The sequence below is a fragment of the Oncorhynchus mykiss genome, chromosome 30, assembly GCF_013265735.2.
Source record: "Oncorhynchus mykiss isolate Arlee chromosome 30, USDA_OmykA_1.1, whole genome shotgun sequence".
NCBI lineage: Eukaryota > Metazoa > Chordata > Actinopteri > Salmoniformes > Salmonidae > Oncorhynchus > Oncorhynchus mykiss.
The window spans coordinates 25706332-25727449 of record NC_050570.1 but is presented as its reverse complement, the minus strand read 5'-3'; the positions used below and the strand labels follow the sequence as shown (position 1 = coordinate 25727449).

At 41.3% G+C, this 21118-nt stretch overlaps 1 protein-coding gene across 6 annotated transcripts in view; it reads right to left on the bottom strand.

Annotated features, from left to right (window-relative positions):
* Positions 1-21118, bottom strand: part of LOC110521611 (ras-specific guanine nucleotide-releasing factor RalGPS2) — a 136062-nt gene that overhangs the window by 98054 nt on the left and 16890 nt on the right. Inside the window, exon 1 of one of the 6 annotated variants that reach the window (XM_036969316.1) lies at positions 3130-3171. The exons of the other annotated variants lie outside the window; for them this stretch is intronic. The gene's annotated coding sequence lies outside the window, so the exon portion shown is untranslated. Of the gene's footprint in view, positions 1-3129; positions 3172-21118 lie in introns of those variants that run through there. 6 annotated transcript variants of the gene reach the window in all.

The following is a 21118-nucleotide window of genomic DNA, read 5'->3' as shown; positions in this document are numbered from 1 at the left end:
TCAACGCCGATACCGATTATTGGAGGACCCAAAAAGCCGATACCGATTTAAAATCGGCCGATTTAAAAAAATAAAAAAAAAAAATGTATTTGTAATAATGACAATTACAACAATACTGAATGAACACTTATTTTAACTTAATACAATACATCAATAACATCAATTTAGCCTCAAGTAGATAATGAAACATGTTCAATTTGGTTTAAATAATGCAAAAACAAAGTGTTGGAGAATAATGTAAAAGTGCAATATGTGCCATGTAAGAAAGCTAACGTTTCAGTTCCTTGCTCAGAACATGAGAACATATGAATGCTGGTGGTTCCTTAACATAAGTCTTCAATATTCCCAGGTAAGAAGTTTTAGGTTGTAGTTATTATAGGACTATTTCTCTCTATACCATTTGTATTTCATTAACCTAACTATTGGATGTTCTTATAGGCACTTTAGTATTGCCAGTGTAACAGTATAGCTTCCGTCATTCTCCTCACTCCTCCCTGGGCTCGAACCAGCAACACAACGACAACAGCCACCACATCGAAGCAGCGTTACCCATGCAGGGCAAGGGAAACAACCACCCCAAGGCTCAGAGCGAGTGAAGTTTGAAACGCTATTAGCGCGCGCTAACTAGCCATCCATTTCACTTCGGTCACACCAGCCTCATCTCGGGAGTTGATAGGTTTGAAGTCATAAACAGCGCAATGCTTAACGCACAACGAAGAGCTGCTGGCAACAGCTGCCAAGAGATAAAATAAAGTGGTGATCCTAACTGACCTAAGACAGGGAATTTTCACTAAGATTAAATGTCAGGAATTGTGAAAAAACTGTGTTTAAATGTATTTGGCTAAGGTGTATGTAAACCTTCGACTTCAACTGTATATAGGTCATGGCTCCCGAGTGATGCAGCGGTAAGGCACTACATCTCGGTGAAAGAGGCTTTACTACAGTCCCTGGTTCGAATTCAGGCTGTATCACATCCGACCGTGATTGGGAGTGCCATAGGTCGGCGCGCAATTGGCCCAGAGTAATCCGTGTTTGGCCGGGGTAGGCCTTCATTGTAAATAAGAATTTGTTCTTACCCGACTTGCTTAGTTAAATAAAGGTTCAACTTAAAAATTAAAAATAAAAACTGGCGGCAACCACAGCGCAATCAATTGGAGGTGAACAGTGGCTGGTTCTCAAAATATAGCTAACTTGTTAGGCAAGCGTTGCACACCAACAGATGGAGAAAACCTACACCAGAAATCCTAAACCATTATTATTATTACTATTATTAAATTTAGAATTATATAAAACAAACGTATGATCTGTGAATACCTGAATATCTAACAGAAAAAGCCCCTTAGATATTAATTGAGTCCTCCAATCCTCTAAATGTAATTATTGGCAGTCACGTCATTGAAAAAAATATTTCGATACACTGTAGGCCTACCATATGCGAAATCAGTCCCACTAGCGTTGAGTAATGTGCTGTTAAAAATGGTGTAGGTCTTTTTTAAAAAGAGCATATACAAGTTAGAAGCAAAAGCCTACAACTATTTTATCACCGTTTCGCACTGCTCTGATGCAAGCATGGGGACTGGTCTTGATAAATCAATGAGATTTTGATTTTCACTAACTCTCCATTTGGGTATTGGTTAGTCAAGAATACAAAAATGAGGGTGCAGAAATGTTATACTCTTAGTGTAACCTTTATTTAACTAGGCAAGTCCTTCCTCATGCCCTGGATGGATTCTTAAGCTAAATAGCCCAGTACTGTACTGCCGACCGTCACGTTGTACAGCGCCATATTTTCCGTACCAGCAAGAACCAATCAAAAGTTGACACCTACTCATTCCAGGATTTTTCTATATTTTTACTATTTTCTACATTGTAGAATAATAGTGAAGACATCACAACTATGAAATCACACTGGTCTCCCGTGTGCCCTGCATTCTGTAGTACAGACATGGCCTGCTCTCCCTTTTGCAAGAAATTAGGCGCTTTCCCATGTTTACTACAGTATGTATTGTAGACTGCACAGTAGCCTAATAAACACATTTTGTTAATAGATTAATGATAAAAATTCTCAAAATGCAGATGTTGATTTAGTTATGGATCAATAACGAAGTACTACGGGAATAAATATCCCTGATTTACAGAAATATTGGAACAAAGTTGTCTAATGAAGGCAAACAATTTAGAATCCTCCATTCTGTAGCCTACTCCCGACCATCACTTTCGATTGTCATGAATAGGAAAAGTTTCTAAGGGTATTTATGTCCGCTGCGTTATGCTAATTCGTTTGAGGCTATGATTACGCTCCCGGATCCGGGATTGCTAGTCGCAAGAAGTTAAATTACGTGAATGCTGCGGCAGCATTCAAAGGTATACCACAGTATGATGCAACTTTTAAAGGAGGAACCACTGTAGTTGACTAAAATGTTCCACCGTTTGACAGTAACTGGGCAAAATCATTATTCAAATGACAAAAAATGTGATTTAGACTTCATGATATTTTTGTAAAAATGAGTAAGACTACACTGAATAAAAAATGTTTTAAAAAATGCCAAAATTAAAACTGCCTCATGGTTCACAAGTTTGGACATCACAACACAGTGCAGCACAGCAGAGCACAGTACAGAAGACTATAGTACAGTGTACTACACTTATCTTTACTGCATTGTATCGTTGGACAGCGTATACCAATATATCTTCCTTCATTTCTCAAAAATAGAGACTCTTAGCTTTCATTTGACACCAAATGTGATATGCTCCAATGAACTTCACATTAGTGCTCATTGGTCCTTTGATGGAAATGCCCATATGCATTTAACTTCTTGGCGCACCGATCCCTTTAGCGGGATCATTTGTGTCAACATCCGCTGAATTGCAGAGTGCCAAATTCAAATGAAATTACTAAAAATATTTAATTTTCATGAAATCACAAGTGCAATAAAGCAAAACACAGCCTAGCTTGTTGTTAATCCACCTGGCGTGTCAGATTTAAAAAATAAAATAAAAAAGCTTTACAGCAAAAGCTATCCAAGCGTTTATGTTAGGACATCTCTCAGCAGACAAAACATTACAAACAGCTAGCAGCAAAGTAGATTGGTCACGAAAGTCAGAAAAGCACTACAATGAATCGCTTACCTTTGATGATCTTCGGATGTTTGCACTCACGAGACTCCCAGTTACACAATAAATGTTCCTTTTGTTCCATAAAGATTTTTATATCCAAAATAGCTCCATTTGGTTGGCACGTTTTGTTCAGAAATCCACAGGCTCGAGCGGTCACAACGGGGCAGACAAACTCCAAATAGTATCCGTAGAGTTCGTAGAAACATGTCAAACGTTTTTTTATAATCAATCCTTAGGTTGTTTTTACAATAAATAATATTTCAACCGGACCGTAGATTTTTCAATAGGAGAGAGAGAAAATGTCTGTTCCAAACTGTTGCGCATGCAAAACTCTGCTGGCACCCAGCCATCCACTGACGCAACGTGTATGTTCGCGCTCATTTTTCTGAATAAAAGCCTGAAACTATGTCTTAAGACTGTTCACACCATGTGGAAGCCATAGAGAAAGGAATCTGGTTGATATCCCTTTAAATGGAGGGAAGGCATGCAATGGAACAGAGGTTTCAGGAAAAACAGCACTTCCTGGTTGGATTTTCCTCAGGTTTTCACCTGCAATATCAGTTATGTTATACTCAGACAATATTTTGACAGTTTTGGAAACTTTTGAGTTTTTTCTATCCTAATCTGACAATTATATGCATATTCTAGATTCTGGGCCTGAGAAATTTCATTTGGGTATGTTTTTCATCCAAACATCAACCCCTACACTCAACAGGTAAAATAGCACTTCTGGTTTGAACGGGAATGCTGGGAAGCCCGGTAATTTCTTGCAATTTTCGAGAAGGAAAATTGGTATATTCTCTGGAAAATATAAAATCTTACTCAAGAAACTAAGCCTAGCAGCACTCCCTCTACAAATCCTCCATTCTTCACCCCCTCTCCATCTTCTCTCCCCCTCTCCTGTTATGAACTTCTCACTCAACAGATCCACTCTTCACACGTAGCTCTAAATAGTAGCCCTTTTTAAATCGTGGCCATCAAAACTGTTTTTCACCCTCTACAGTCTAAGCACTGTGTAAGCTGGCGGGGCTCCCGAGAGGCACAGCAGTCTAAGGCACTGCATCTCTGTGCTAGAGGCATCACTACAGACCCTGGTTTGATTCCAAGCTGTATCGCAACCAGCTGTGATTGGGAGTCCCATAGAGCGGCACACAATTCCCTAGTTAAATTAAAGGTTAAATAAAAAATACAATATATATTTCCATTCATTTTTTCAACTGGTACCGGGTGGGAACTTCAGACGAGTCTTGAGGCATTCTAGAGCAAAACACATGTACGTGTTCGAGTCTCACCTTTCCACAGAGGGGTCATATTAATGTGTAGCCACTTAGAGAAGTTGGCAGATCGGCAGTACTGACTTCAGACTAGAGGTCGACCGATTAATCGGCATGGCCGATTAATTAGGGTCGATTTCAAGTTTTCATAAGAAATCGGTAATCGGCCTTTTTGGACGCCGATTACATTGCAATCCACGAGGAGACTGCGTGGCAGGCTGAACACCTGTTAATCAAGTGCAGGCAGCAAGGAGTCATGGTAAGTTGTTAGCTAGCATTACTTATCTTATTAAAAAACAAATCAACCTTGACAATCACTAGTTAACTACACATGGTTGATGATATTACTAGTTTAACTAGCTTGTCCTGCATTGCATATAATCAATGCGGTGCCTGAAATTGTGTCACTTCTCTCGCGTTCAGTGTAAGAAGAGTAGGGTATATGCAGCAGTTTGGTCACCTGGCTCGTTGCGAACTGTGTGAAGACCCTTTCCTCCTAACAAAGACTAATTCAATTTGCCAGAATTTTGCATAATTATGACATAACATTGAAAGTTGTGCAATTTAACAGCAGTATTTAGACTTATGAATGCCACCCGTTAGATAAAATACGGAACGGTTGATGTATCATATTAAGTTAAAATAAGTGTTCATTCAGCATTGATGTAATTTACACACACACACACACACACACACACACACATATATACATAAATTACATCAATGAAGGGTGACTGCAGTCACCCTTCACTGCGGAAGTGCGATATCAGCGAATGTGGTTGATTGAGACACACCCCATGCAAAACAAAATCACTAGTTTAAACTGACAGTTTTCTATGGGGAGTTTTGTATTATGCTAATTTGATTTCCATGGGGCAGCGGAAATCAACTCTAAGGTTAACAGGCGATTGCATTTAGAATTGTTACACTATGTCTGGGCTTATAAAAGACGATGTTTCACACCAGCAGCAATCAGCTGAGGAGCTGCAGCAGTGGCTCTAGCGCTGTCGGACAAGGGACTTTCCATTGAAATTGTCTCTGTGTGCTGTCCATGTGGGATAAGATACACGAAAATACACAAGCCCCAATTTAATTCCTCTAAGTCTTGCAAATTAACCAATAGATCGATAAGCATGGTGGTCAAATGTATTTACATGGACTGAACTTTCCACCTCGCGGTCAATTATTATAATTTTGTTTTACCTTTGTTTAACTAGGCATGTCAGTTAACACATTCTTATTTACAATGACGGCCTAGGAACAGTGGGTTAACTTCCTTGTTCAAGGGCAGAAAGACAGATGTTTACCATGTCAGCTCGGGGATTCAATCTAGCAACCTTTGTGTTATTGTCCCTGCTCTAACCACTAGGTTCCCTACCGCCCCAATTAGGCGGGCAAAAATTATATTTATTAGCACTTACATTTTTTTGCCAAACGCCGCCAATTACCAGCCAAACTAAACCCTGGTGAGTGAGTGAGTGTGTGTATACACTTGGCTGTGAGTAAGGATGATGGATGGCCCACACCCACACACTAAGAGACAGCCCAGCCACTGACTGACTGCAAAAACACTGATATGAGGACAGAGCCGAAGCATTCTACAGGCAGGCTATCACCTTCAGACTGACTCATTCCTCTAGAAACAGCTTTATTCAGGCCACAGTCACTGACCCATGTGAGCTGTGCTATAATCTCATCTCCAACAAACATCTATATTGAGAACCAGTTCGTCTGGCCCAGTGATGAGCCACGAGTCTCCACAGACAAATAGGATGAGTATGTTGTTGGTGTGACAGTTAGCTGTCCCTTGTTAGAGACTACAGGCTTGGCCGTGTGTGTCTGTGTGATCAGGGTCAGAATCAAAAGCTGCTGCATCCAGGTGAAAAAAACAGGCACGTGACAGTGAGGTCATGTGTATGTTCTAGCCATTAGCCACTCAGCAGTGCAGGACTGGGTGTGACACCCTTAAATGTCACTTCACACACACACACACACACACACACACTCGACACACACAGACAAAGACACACGCTATGCTAAATCCCAAAGCGCCACCCAGCCTCATGCATTTCTAAACGGTGCAGACTGCAGCATCTTGGTAAGACCCAAAGTGGGTCAGTGTACTCACTGTGCTGAGAACTGTGGGATGCAGAGAAACACACTGTAGCGTGCCTCTTTTATAGTCTTAAAGCCCGAGTGAACAGCGTCAACATTAGGCATTCCGTTTTTGACATTGTCAGTTTTCATTAAGAGCCATTTCTGAAGAGTTCGTAACAGTGATGTTAACATGTAGCCTAGGTGAAATTAGAACTAATTTTGTCAGAGACAAACAACCCCAACGTCAGAGATATTCTAAGAGGGGGGCCTCCCGAGTGGTGCAGTGGTCTAAGGCACTGCATCGCGGTGCTATCTGTGTCACTGGAGATTCTGGGTTAGAGTCCAGGCTCTGTCATAGCCGGCCGCGACTGGGAGACCCATGGGGCGGCGCACAATTGGCCCAGCGTCGTCCGGGTTAGGGGAGGGTTTGGCTGGCAATGATGTCCCATCGCGCACTAGTGACTCCTGTGGCGGACTGGGCGCAGCGCACGTTGTTACGGTCGCTAGGTGCACAGTGTTTCCGACACATTGGTGCGGCTGGCTCCTGGATTAAGTGGGCATTGTGTCAAGAAGCAGTGTAGCTTGGCAGGGTTGTGTTTCGGAGGACACACAGCTCTCAACCGTCTCCTCTTCCGAGTCCGTACGGGGATAACGAAAAAGGGGTAAAAGTAAAAAAAAATATATATTTTTTAAATCAACTAAGAGGGGCCACTGAGCCAGTCTCTCTCACACACATGCATGTCACTGCAACCAGGTCGATACACATAGGGCCCTATAAAAATCAGGTATTTTTTTTTGCCAGATTAAGTTTTCATTTTCAGGTTTTGCTCTCAACATCACTAAGCTAACAAAATAAATTGTTTTAAGATGGTCATACCAAGGATCATTTTATCTATTACATCTAAAGTATTATTGAATTTGGCCTTAATGCCATTAGCCCATAGAAACGTATTGAATAAAATTCACCACATGGAACAGATAGGACAGATATTCCCCCAAAACTATACAGTATCAGAGCGATAAGAAAGTTGAGGAAACCATTCTAGATTTTTTTTAAACACCTATTTAACCGCTTATTTTAGGGGCTAAACTACTTAAATGTATACTTCCATAAATATTTTCAACTTGTATCGGGGTACCTTCAGATGAGTCTTGTGTTCATCCTAGAGCAAAACAACCAACATGTATGCAAGTCTGTGAGAGACTCACCTTAGAGGGGTTAAATTAGTGTGTAGCCAAAACTGATCGGACGTTGGCATATCTGCAGTACCAACATCAGAGTCCTGCGATGCTTGTGGGGGTCGTAGAGCAAAACGGAGAACACTGTAAATGACATCTTTCCGTAGAGGTGTCATAACATACAGTGCCTCTGGAAACTATTAAGAAGCCTTGACTTTATCCACATTTTATTCCGTTACAGCCTTATTCTAAAAAAAATTTTTTTTAAACAAATCCTCAGCAATCTACACACAATACCCCATAATGACAAAGTGAAAACTAGGTTTAAAAAACAGAAATGCCTTATTTACATAAGTATTCAAACCCTTTGCTGTGAGACTCGAAGTTGAGCTTGGGTGCATCCTGTTTCCATTGGTCATCCTTGAGACGTTTCTACAACTTGATTGTAGTCCACCTGTGGTAAATTCAATTGATGGGACATAATTTGGAAAGGCACACACATTTATATAAGGTCCCACAGTTGACAATGCATGTCAGAGCAAAATCCAAGCAATGAGGTTGAAGGAATTGTTTGCAGAGCTCCAAGACAGGACTGTGTGGAGGCACAGATCTGGGGAAGGGTTATAAAAAAATAAAATAACAATTTAAAAAAAATCTGCGGCATTGAAAGTATCCAAGGACACAGAGGCCTCCATCAAAACCACCAAGACTCTCCCTAGAGCTGGCCGCCTAACCAAACTGAGCAATCGGAGGAGAAGGGCCTTGGTCAGGGAGGTGACCAAGAAACCGATGGTCACTTTGACAGGGCTCTAGAGTTCCTCTGTGGAGATGTGATAACATTACAAAAAGAAAACCATCTCTGTAGCACACCACCAAATCAGGCCTTCATGGTAGAGTGGCCAAATGTAAGCCACTCCTCAGAAAAAGAAACCTAAAGGACTCTCAGACCATGAGCAACAAGATTCTCTGGTCTGATGAAACCAAGATTGAACTATTTGGCCTGAATGCCAAGCGCCACGATGAAGCACGGTGGTGGGAGCGTCATGCTGGGAGGATGTTTTTTAGCGGCAGGGACTGGGAGACTAGTCAGGATTGAGGGAAAGATGAACAGAGCAAAGTACAGCGAGATGCTTGATGAAAACCTGCTCCCAAGCGCTCAGGACCTCAGACTGGGGCAAAGTTTAACCTTCCAACAGGACAATAACCCTATGCACACAGCCAAGACAACCCAGGAGTGGCTTTGGGACAAGTCTCTGAATATCCAGCCAGAGCCCAGACTAAAGTGCTTGGAGTAACCCTAGATTGTAAACTGTCATGGTTAAAACATATTGGTACAGTAGTAGCTAAGATGAGGAGAAGATGCTCTGCATTCTTAACACCATCAACAAGGCAGGTCCCACAGGCCCTAGTTTTGCCGCATCTGGACCACTGTTCAGTCGTGTGGTCAGGTGCCACAAAAAAGGATTTTGGAAAATTGCAGACTAGGGCAGCATGAATAGGGCAGAATATAAATTGCAGAATAGGGCAGCATGGCTGGCCCTTGGTTGTACACAAAGCTAATATTAATAATATGCATGTCAAATCTCTCCTGGCTGAAAGTGAACGAGAGTGACTTCATCACTACTTTTATTTATGAGAGGTATTGACATGTTGAATGCTCCGAGCTGTCTATCTAAACTACTGGCACACAGCTTGGACATCCATGCATACCCCACAAGAGGTCTCTTCACAGTCCCCAAGTCCAGAAAAGACTATGGGAGGCACACAGTACTACATAGAGCCATGACTACATGGAACTCTATTCCAACTCAAGTAACTGACGCAAGCAGTAAAATTAGATTTAAAAAAACAGATACTTAAAAAATGTTAAAAAAAACACCTTATGGAACAGTGGGGACTGTGAAGCAACAAACATTGGCACAGACACAGAATATGGATTTAGTACTGTAGATGTGGTAGAGTTGATGCTTGAGGGCACACAGTGTGCCGTGGATCCGTGAATGTATTGTAATGTTTTTAAAATTGTATAAACTGCCTTAACCTAGCTGGGCCCCAAGAGAGCTGCTTTGGCAGCAGCAGCTAATGGGGATCCATAATAAATACAATACCTGAACCTGATCGAACTTCTCTGGAGAGACCAGAAAATAGCTGTGCAGCAACGCTCCCCATCCAACCTGTCAGAGCTTGAGAGGATCTGCAGAGAAGAATGGGAGAACTCCCCAAATACAGGTGTGCCAAGCCTGTAGCGTCATACCCAAGACTCAATGCTGCAATCACTGCCAAAAGTGCTTCAACAAAGTACTAAGTAAAAGGGTCTGAATACTTATGTGAAATGTATTTTTTTATATATATATATATATATATACATTCGCAAAAAACCCTTTGCTTTGTCATTATGGGGTTTTGTGTTAAGATTGATGCCAACAATTTAACGTAAAAAAATGTGGAAAAAGTCAAGGGATCTGAAAACTTTCCGAATGCACAGCACATGGCAGTGACGATGACGGAAGAACAGTCTCTCAGGAGGTAAAGCGGTCGCCATTTGATGGTGAGGTATTCCAGATCGGGAGAATAAAAGGACTTGAGTTTCTGTACGTTACCACAATCACACCAGGAGATGTGAATCAAACTCTGCTGCCTTTTTCACAGAGTTGTTTCTTCCTTTCCGTGAGATGGATGGAGAACCCCACTGGATGAATGGACGGGTACGATATGTCTGGAGATGGCCATGATTCCGTAAAAAGGGAGTATGTTACAGTCCCCGATGTCTCTCTTGAAGGAGATACTCGCCCTGAGCTTGTCTACTTCATTGTCTAGGGACTGAATTTAGCAAATAATATACTCTGAAGTGGTGGATGGTATGCACGCTGCCTGAGTCTGACCTCTTTTCCAACATCTGCGTTTTAGGGCAGCCCCTGGAATAGATCAAACAAAGGATCCAGGTCAGGGAAGGCACATTTTTGGTGAGTGACCGCTGATCTAATATCCAAAAGTTATTTCCGGTTGTAGGTAATAATACAAGAAACGTTCTGAGCAAATTATGTAAGAAATAACAAAAAAACGAAAAATTGCAAAGTTGTCTAGAAGCTAGAAACAGGGTGACCGTGTCCGTCTGCGCCATCTTGCTGTTAAGTGATTGTGTGAAGAGGGTTTCACTGTGGACAACGTGTGCTCAGTCACCATTCTGCAGAACAAGTCACACACACCCCTCACACCCCTGTGCTGAGTGGGACAAACACACCTGGCTTGTGTCCCTAACCCGCTGTGTGACAATGTGTGTAGGGCATTATAACATGGATGGAATCAAGGATACCAGTCATTAAAATGGAATTAAATTATTGAACTTATTAGGAAATCATCTAAAAAGGTATTGAACTTATTAGAAAATGCATTAATTTCTCCCAAGATAAGAGATTAACAAAATGTATCAGTGGTGTTTTCCTTCAACTTTCTGAAGCGGCAAATTAAATGTTAACTACAAAGCAGCCAATGCCTACCTGGCAGAACATCATGATTATTTGAGTCAATCCAGTGGCCATTTGTTTTGCAAACTCTGCAATCACATGAGCGCTACAGAAACACAGCTAACCCAAACAACGGTGTCTGGCTGGTGTGCAGTTGAATTAAGGATTATGACGGTTATGGAATTTTGGATGACGATAATTGTCCAGCCAAATGACCACACGGTCTCCACAATAGCCTAACTGTTCTAATATACACACATTTTCTCCTCTTCCTTGCTCCTGAACGGAAGGATTATGTATTTCTTTTCATTTGATTAGGCAAGTCAGTTAAGAACAAATTCTTATTTACAAATGACGGTCTACCCTGGCCAAACCCGGGATGATGCTTGGCCAATTGTGCGCCGCCCTATGGGACTCACAATCACGGCCGGATATGATACAGCCTGGATTCGAACCAGGTACTGTAGCGACGCCTCTAGCACAGATGCAGTGCCTTAGACCGGGGCGGCAGCGTAGCCTAGTGGTTAGAGCGTTGGACTAGTAACCGGAAGGTTGCAAGTTCAAACCCCCGAGTTGACAAGGTACAAATCTGTCGTTCTACCCCTGAACAGGCAGTTAACCCACTGTTCCTAGGCTGTCATTGAAAATAAGAATTTGTTCTTAACTGACTTGCCTAGTTAAATAAAGGTACAAAAAAAAATGTAATACGCCACTTGGGAGCCCAAATGTGTTTCTATGTGCTGCCATAGAAATAGAATGAATAAAACGGGCGTCCTTATTCAAGTCAATGATGGCATAATGGGTGGACTGGCCATTGCAACTGTACCCATAATACGAGCAAAGCAGGGGAAAAAAAAATCTACGCCGAAAATATACCAGTAAAAACAACGTTGTCACAATTCTGGGACTAGTGCCATTGCTAACTAGCATAGCTTGTCCCATTGTCTTCAATCGTTCAATCGTAAAAGCAGGAAGTGTGACATTCAATACATGCTGTGATTTGTTGATTCAACTCAACTGACATTACAAAAAATACATTCAGTTAACATAATCTGAATGAAAATTCTACATCATGGAAATTATTGCATCGCAGTACCAGGCAGCCATTGCGAGTGTACCAATGAGTTTAAGTCAAATTGTCAGGGTTCGAGGTTCCAAACCCAGTCTATAACCGTGTGTGCTGATGCATTGTGGGGGGCATTGCCTAGGCAACCAAATAATTTGTTTGCTAGTTTGTTTCAGCAAGGAGCAAAAGTTTCATCAATTTGTTAAGACTCCATGTTACCGCAAAAACTGACTCAACTGCCCAGCTATCCTGTCTTCAAGCAGCTTCTTTTTTCTATGACAGTTATTTTATGTTAATGACGATGTTCATCTATAACCGTGGGTTACATAGCAAGTGGTTTTAAATGGAGATTTTGCTCTGATTTAAGTTTGTTATACTGTTAAATCAATCAAAAATCATTGAATTTTTATACAACTTTCCTTAACTCATGTGTTATTCTTTGGTCTTTGTATGCCTCTTTTGTCAGTCCCTTTTCCTTTATCAGAATAATTATTCTCCTCTATGACCATGTATTTCAATTGATTCAATTGCAGTTCTTACTTTCGCCACAATGGGCACTGTGCCAATATCTAGAGTGCTTTTGGCACCATCACTGTCTCACAAGCAAGATTCATGGCAAAAAAAAAGTACATGTGCGAAACTCTTGCTAGAAAATAAGCAGTTATCAGTCTCTTAATAAGGACGGTAAGAACTGACGATTTACATAAATGTAATATAAATATTACAATTACCACAACTAACATTGAAATAACGTTATGAAAGGTGAAGTAAAAATCCAAACCGTTCCATGCATCAATACTGGTTAAAATACTGCTTACCCGCCCAGCCCTAGCATTAACCTACCACCAGTCAAATGCTGGGTAAAAATCTGAGGGCCGGTGAAGTTTCAGTCCCTAGTGATGATGATGGGAGAGGAGAGCACAGACCCTCTCCCACTCAAACACATTGAGAATACTCAGACACACAGGTATGTTCCAAACAGGACACACAGACATTGATGTAAACACACACATGCTTGCTGTTAGCTTGACTCCAGTCTTTTTGTGAAATTCTGCTGGTCCCTAATCTTGGCAGCAGCTCTGACCATGCGTGAATTTACTCGCACACACAAACACACACAATAAGCCAAAATATATATACTTATAACAAACAAAATATAAAAAACACAGAATATAGCTTGAAAACATGATTAAAACTATAAATTTTGATATTACGGCTGGTTCGTCCTTGCATCCATAGCTTTGTGTCAGTAGCTCTGTACTATTCTCCAGCCCCATCCCTCAGCCTTTTATCAAAACAGTGACAGGGAGTGGCTTTGTTATTGTTTCTACTGCGGATTGCCGCTTTAATACTATACATTTTTTCAGTTTGCGCTTACATTTCTTTGTGTGCTCCTACATGTCTTCAACTTAGGAGCACATGTGCTCACACACACACACAACTTCCCTCCCTGTATCCCTCAGACTATGGACAAAGTCTGCTCTGCCTGCCCCACCCACTCTCCTCACCTGGCACCTTCCCCCCCCAGTAAGACAGACACAGCAGCATCATACACAACCAGCATTAAGGCTAAACCAACACTCAGACCAGAAAACAGCTCCTTAATACAGGCTACAGGGGGAAATACAAAGAAAGTAGATGCAGAGGGAGGGACAGAGAGGGAGAGAGGAGAAGCAGGAAACAGGGAGATGAAAACCTGTGCCAAGCTGGTAAGTGAAAGGGTGTGTGGCAAGGTCCCGGGGCCGCAGGCTGGCACGTGTGGTCGTGTGCTGTGTGTGTGGGAGTGTGCTCATGTGGGGGGACTGGAGAGTGTTCTGTGTGAATGCCTCTGGCCTTATTGGTGGGCCACAGGGGAGCAGCCAGCCTGGCCTAGTCCCAGCTTCTCTTGCTTAAGACTGGAGGGCCAGAGCTCAGCGACAGACGAGTAGGAAGGAAGGGGGGAGAGGACGTGTTGTACAGGCAGAAGCAGTGCAGATTGTTATGGTGGGTCAGACAGTCAGTTAATAATGTGTGGAGTAATACGGTAGGGGAACAATAGCCAGAACAGCTCTGTCACTAGAACCATGCTAATAGGAAACTGCCTGAGATCTCACTCTGAGTCGTATGGAGTTTATGCTGTCTACACTACAGCAACGCAGGACATCAAGGAGCGTTTAGCATCGAAGTTCAATGTTCCTATTAGTGAGACACTCAACTGTCATGTCAAGTGAAACTAGAACTATACTAAAATGTGGGTTAATTACAGCAACATTACCCTGTCCCACATCCCATTACAATGTTATATGCATATTGCCTCATCACAAGCCAGGTGTCATGACTGGAGTCAGGAGTGTTCCGGGGACTAGAGGTCGAAGGTTATCCTGGTCTACAAGCACCATGTGACAAGGTAGCAAGGCCAATGTTGACCCCACTGATCTAGGGTTTGTTGTGCGTTTTCCCCCAATACTGATTAAAGGGATACTGTGAGATTCTGTCCCTTGTTCTACTTACACAAGGTCAGAACTTCTGGATACCATTTTTATGTCTGTGTGCAGTATGAATGTCGTTTCACAAGCCAATGCTAACTAGCATTAGTGCAATGACTGGAAGTCCACAGGTACAGTAGCAATGCTAATATACACCAGTTCAATGGACTCTGGGTAAGTAGAACAATGGGTTAAATGCCAGAAGCTAGAGCTATCCTTTAAATGATTGATCAGTAGCTTGCTGTTGCCACAGCAAGAATAGCCTTTCTCCAACTCCCTCTTGCTCTCCTTCTCAGTCTACCTCCCCCAGCAATCTCTCTGTGTTTATGATGAGTAACTGGTATAAGCCTCCAAGCTTCCCTTTAACACAGAGAGACAAAGAGAGCGAGAGCGTTTCCGTTAGCCGGCAATTGCCAGCTTTTGGCCGATAACAAAATTGAACAGCCAATAAGACAACTTGACGTCAAAATGACCGGGAGAAAAACCCCAGTGCAAAATAATGCTCTTTATTCGTTGATGGAAACAAATTTCCCTGTCATGCCTATCAGTCTATAGTTTAATTAGCATCATTTTGTGGAATTTAATATGACCGTGTACTTGTTAGTTATCATGCATCTTATCCAACAACTAGTCACACGCGCACAGCATACAGAGCCTAATTTGAGCTGGATTTCTCGTGCAAGCTCCTCAGTTGGTTGCTTCTTTTATAAACCCAGTCATTGCGCAACAATTGTAAATGCAATCGCGTGTTAAAAACAGTTGATGGCCACAATAAAAACAATTGCCACTATTTTTGTTCCTCAACTGGTAATTGAAGCGCGCCACACGTTCGCCATTCAAGTGCACAGGCAACTGTAGGCAGGCTATCAGCAAGCCACCCACCACTTTGCAATGCAAGTTGGAGGCAGTAGGCATTATGAAAACACAAGCTTAATTGTTTGAAACCTGAACGTTTCACTTCATTATGAGCCATGTCTTACCTTGCATCACAGAAGCCTAGACAAAATTCGACAATAGAAACATGGAGGCATTTATTTTATAAAGACTTCCTCATATGCCATTGAAACCAGCATTTCTTTCATATCGCATTTCTTTCGTTGGCCAGAAGCCAAAGGCACAATACTAGTCATATTCCCCTCGAAATTCCACAGATTTTCATCTGTCACATTCGTAAAAACGCGCATCAGGTGTGCTGTTTAGATTTGTTTTCGCGCAAATTACATTTTATTGGCTGCTTTATTACAGGAGTTACATGTTCTGTTAAGATGTCAAATTTTATATTATATTTCATCTGTCATTCTGAGCACATTTTACTGATAATCATGACAATTAACCTATACAAGAAATGTGAAGTTTGAAATTAAATAACTGCTAATGTGGGCTATTGCTAAGAATACAATTGATAGTTAAAACATTCAAAGTAGTGTCAATAGTACTGTAATATACAAAAATAGGCAAACCCGTGCACATTGTTATAAACGTATCGTTCTTTTGTTCGTTAGAAATCAGTACATTTATAGTGAAATGGATTTGTCCATATTGCCCAGCTTCAACACCCACACTCAGTTATTTTCCCAGGGGGACGTGCCAGTCGGGCCCCGGGGCTTTTGGGTGGAATAGACTTTAGCAAGCCGACATGCTGGAACCTGACAAAGCAAAGGCACCCCTTTCTAAAACAGACACCTTGCGCTCGCGCTCTGACACACATATACACTTTCTCTCAAACACACTCCATCTCACCCTCCTTCTACTCGCAGGCCGGGCTAGAACAATGATTTGGCTCTGGTACTGACAGGCACAGTAAAGCCTGTGGAAGCTGTATAATTTCCTCCCATCCAACATAGCTAGGGCACACACAAACACAGGCAAAAGCCAAAGGAAATTAAGATGGGGAGTGTTCAGCTATAGTATATCTATGTGACCTCCTGTGTGCTTTCCATGTTGACTGAAGCTGTTCAACAGGCAGTACTGTGGAGGCATGTTGAGCTTTGATCCTGCTGGGCCCATCTCCGCAAGGGGTCTATGGTAAGAGCTGGCTTAGAACTGCTTTATGAGCTGGAGAGAGATAAGTGGTGTGTGAGACCCTCCACTCCACTCACCCGCCCCTCTGAAACTCAGCAAAACCTTTCCATCCCCACTCAATGACTTCATGCCCCTCTTTCTCCATTTTCTTTTCTGTTCTATCCCCCTCCAGGTTGTTGGGAGGTAGTGGAGCAGCTAAATAGCCACAGATGTTCCCCACCACACATTCAATAAAAAGGCTCAAGTCATCCTGCATGCTCCCATCCCAAACAGTTTAGAACAGTGTGTGCATATATTATGCTGACTTTGTGTGATGTTTATTTTGTTCTTCGGCAAGGGTTTTTTCATCTGTCGGTAGCAAAGTCTACGCCCATTCGCCAGTGATTGGTCAACAATAGGGATTCTTCAAATAACTGTTTGTTGTCGTTCTACAAGAGACAGTTCATGCACATTTTTCATTTGAGAAATACTAAAATTTGTTAAATATAAAATTGCGCAACTACGATCTCTGCAAAACCGTCAAAATCACTGACAGATTTCTTAAGTTATCTTCTGACTATTTTGAGAAAGTGTATACTGGCTACGGTGTCTTAAGATGGACGAACAGTACGATTGCATCTTTCTTCTAGTTAAGGGAGTACGCGAGCACACTAGTTCGGTTCACCGAGTTGGACTAAGTGTCAGCCGAACCGAAGCATGCAGGAGGAAGGACTTTAGGATGACATAACATTACCTTTTTAAATAGGCTTGTTTTTAGACTTACTTGTTTTGGCTCTGTACTCCAGCACTATGGATTTGATTACACAATGACTATGGGAGGTTAAAGTGCAGACGGTCAGCTTACATTTTTATCCATATCAGGTGAATAGCTTAGATACTACAGCACATTTTGTACATAGAGGGTCCCTAAAATGGAGAGACTAAGGTATTTGAACAAATTCACTTAGGCTGTGTGTATTACGGTAGTCAGAAAGGTTAGTATTTTGTCACATATTCCTAGTATGTAATGACTACGTCATGCTTTTGACTCTACAAACTTGGATGCATTTTGATGTTTCAGATTGTTGTGCTCAAAGGAAATTAATGGTAAATAACGTGTAATATTGGAGTCCCTTTTATTGTAAATAAGAAAATGTTAAACACTTCTACAATAAAGACATGCACCAGAACTTTAACAACTACGAAGTATTTTTTAAACCTGGATGTGTCAATGTGTACAATGCTCTAGACAACCTTTTCCCACTGGTGCTATTAACTTTTTCAGTTGATGGAACCAGCACAATTTGGTCACGAAAAATCGTATCAGCGATACTGAAATGAACGTGTCCCATAATGTTGCTCCAGTCCATACGGAACCAGGCTAATGATGACTAGGGTGGCAGGTAGTCTAGCGGTTAGAGCATTGGGCCAGTAACAAAGGTAGCTGGTTCAAATATCCGTTCCGACAAGGTGAAAATAATCTGTTGATGTGCCCTTGCGCAAGGTTCAAAAAATAAATCTCTACACACAATACCCCATAATGACAAAGCATAGAGAAGTATTTATACAAATGTATTCAAAATAAACTGAAATATCACATTTACATAAGTATTCAGACCCTTTGGCAGCGATTACAGCATCGAGTCTTCGGTATGAAGTTACAAGCTTAACATTCAGGGCAAAGAGTTAAAATCTTGGTTTCATCACACCAGAGTATTTTTCTCATTGTCTCTTTAGGTTCCTTTTGGCAAACTCCAAGCGGGCGGTCATGTGCCTTTTACTGAGGAGTGGCTTCCATCTGGCCAATCCTCGGGTTCTTGGTCACCTCCCTGACCAAGGCTCTTCTCCCCTGATTGCTCAGTTTGGCCGGGCGTCCCACCTGACCAACATCCAGTGAGATTGCAGAGCGCCAAATTCAAATACAGAAATACTCATTGTAAAAATTCTGAAAAGATACAACTATTTTACATAGGTTTAAAGATGAACTTCCTGTGAATCTAACCACGATGTCAGATTTTTAAAAATGCTTTACGGCAAAAGCATACCTTACAATTATTTGAGAACATAGCCCAGCAGACAAATCATTACAAACAGTAACCAGCCAAGTAGAAGTTACAAAAGTCAGAAATAGAGATAATTAATTCTCTTACCTTTGATGATCTTCATATGGTTGCACTCAGAAGACATTCATTTATTCAATAAATGTTCCTTTTGTTCGATAAAGTCTCTTTATATCCAAAAACGTCAGTTTTGTTCACGTTTTCTTCAGTAATCCACAGGCTCAAACGCAGTCACAACAGGCAGACAAAAAATCCAAATAGCATCCATAAAGTTCATAGAAACATGTCAGATGATGTTTACATTTAATCCTCAGGTTGTTATTAGCCTAAATAAATCGCTAATATTTCAAACGGACAATAACGTCGTCAATATAAAAAGGTAAACAAGAAAGGCACTCTCTCGGTCACGCGCATGAAAAAGCTCTGACACGGGAGGGTCCACTCATTCAGACTGCTCTTACTCCCTCATTTTTCAGAATACAAGCCTGAAACAATTTATAAAGACTAGGTCAGTGGCAGGCATAGGAACTGCAATTTGAGTCATAAATCAATGGATACTGTAATGGCATTGAATAGAAAACTACAAAAATAAAACAATCCTACTTCCTGAATGGATTTTTCTCAGTTTTTCGCCAAATCAGTTCTGTTATACTCACAGACACTATTTTAACAGTTTTGGAAACTTTAGAGTGTTTTCTATCCAAATCTACCAAATCGTCCAAATTATATATATATATATCCTATCTTCTGGGCCTGAGTGGCAGGCAGTTTAACTTGGGCACGCTTTTCATCCAAAATTCCAAGTGCTGCCCCCTGCCCTAGAGAAGTTAAGAATGGAGAAGGCCACTGTGTTCTTGGGGACCTTCAATGCTGCAGACATTTTTTGGTACTCTTCCAAAGATCTGTGCCTCCACACAAACCTGTTTTGGAGCTCTACGAACAATTCCTTCATCCTCATGGCTTGGTTTTTGCTCTGATATGCACTGTCACCTGTGGGACCTTATATAGACAGGTGTGTGTGTCTTTCCAAAAATGTAATTTACCCCAGGTGGACTCCAATTAAGTTGTAGAAACATCTCAACGTGATCAATGGAAACAGGATGCACCTGAGCTCAATTTTGAGTCTCATAGCAAAGGTTCTGAATACTTATGTAATTAAGGTGTTTATTACACACGCACACTCTTTTTTTGGCCATCTTTTAAATCACTATGCCCTTGCAGGACTTGAAATTCAGCTAAATTTGCCAGTGGCACACCAGGCCAAAGCTACTGACCCAAAAGAAAATAATAAAGGCCCGAGAAAGCAGATGATGCTCGCACCATTTAAAATGTTATCTTTCCTTTGTGAGCCGAGCAAATAGCCTATAATTACCTACCCTCCATAGACAAATAATGAACTTTGACATATTTACATTGATTGTTTGGAGTGAGTGGGGGGGGGGGGGGGGGTGTTAGTGTTCCAGTCACTAACAAGAACCCTTTGTGCAGTCACTCTAAAGTTTCATCTTTCAGTAAATTATGTTTTACCGCTTATATTTTTCTAGGTCTACTAAAATAAAAATGAAGGTCCAACATCCACAACAAAGGGATACTTTGAGCCAGGTGAACTCATGGACAGCACTTTTATATCTCTGTCATTTCACAAGTCACACTAGTTAGCAATTGCACTAGCGCTAATTAGCAACTTCCTTCAAATTGCACACAGAGACATAACAATGGCATCCACACGTTCATCAAATCCCAAAGTAAAACTTTAAACCACATGAGGAGACCAGTTGAGGTCTAGGAACAATCACCCCCAAAAATGTAGAGGGTGTGCCTAGCAAGAGACTGTTGTGTTTGGCTAGCAGTGTTTATCTATTGTACAGTAAGCTGCATGTGATGGCCGAGTCAGCTAAATAAATGGACCGCGATTGATACAAATCATATCATTATGCCTATTTTGCAGTCGATATTTTTGGGAAAACCTTCAGACAATGTTGATTCAAACAGCACATGAATCACTGAATTGTGCATCGCAATAATTGATCCAAGACTTCGGAACAAACTTTGAATAGGTGGTCTGCATACTGCATTCTACCTTATGTAAAAAATAAATATATATTTTTTTTAAACTACTACAGTTAAGAACAAATTGTTAGTTACAATGACGGCCCGGACAACACTGGGCCAATTGTGCACCTCCCTATGGGTCTCCCAATTAGGGGTCAACCGATTATGATTTTTCAACGCCAATACATCTGCCGATTTTTTAAATGCATTTGTAATAATGACAATTACAACAATACTGAATGAACACTTATTTTAACTTAATATAATACATCAACAAAATCAATTTAGCCTCAAATAAATAATGAAACGTGTTCAATTTGGTTTAAATAATGCAAAAACAAAG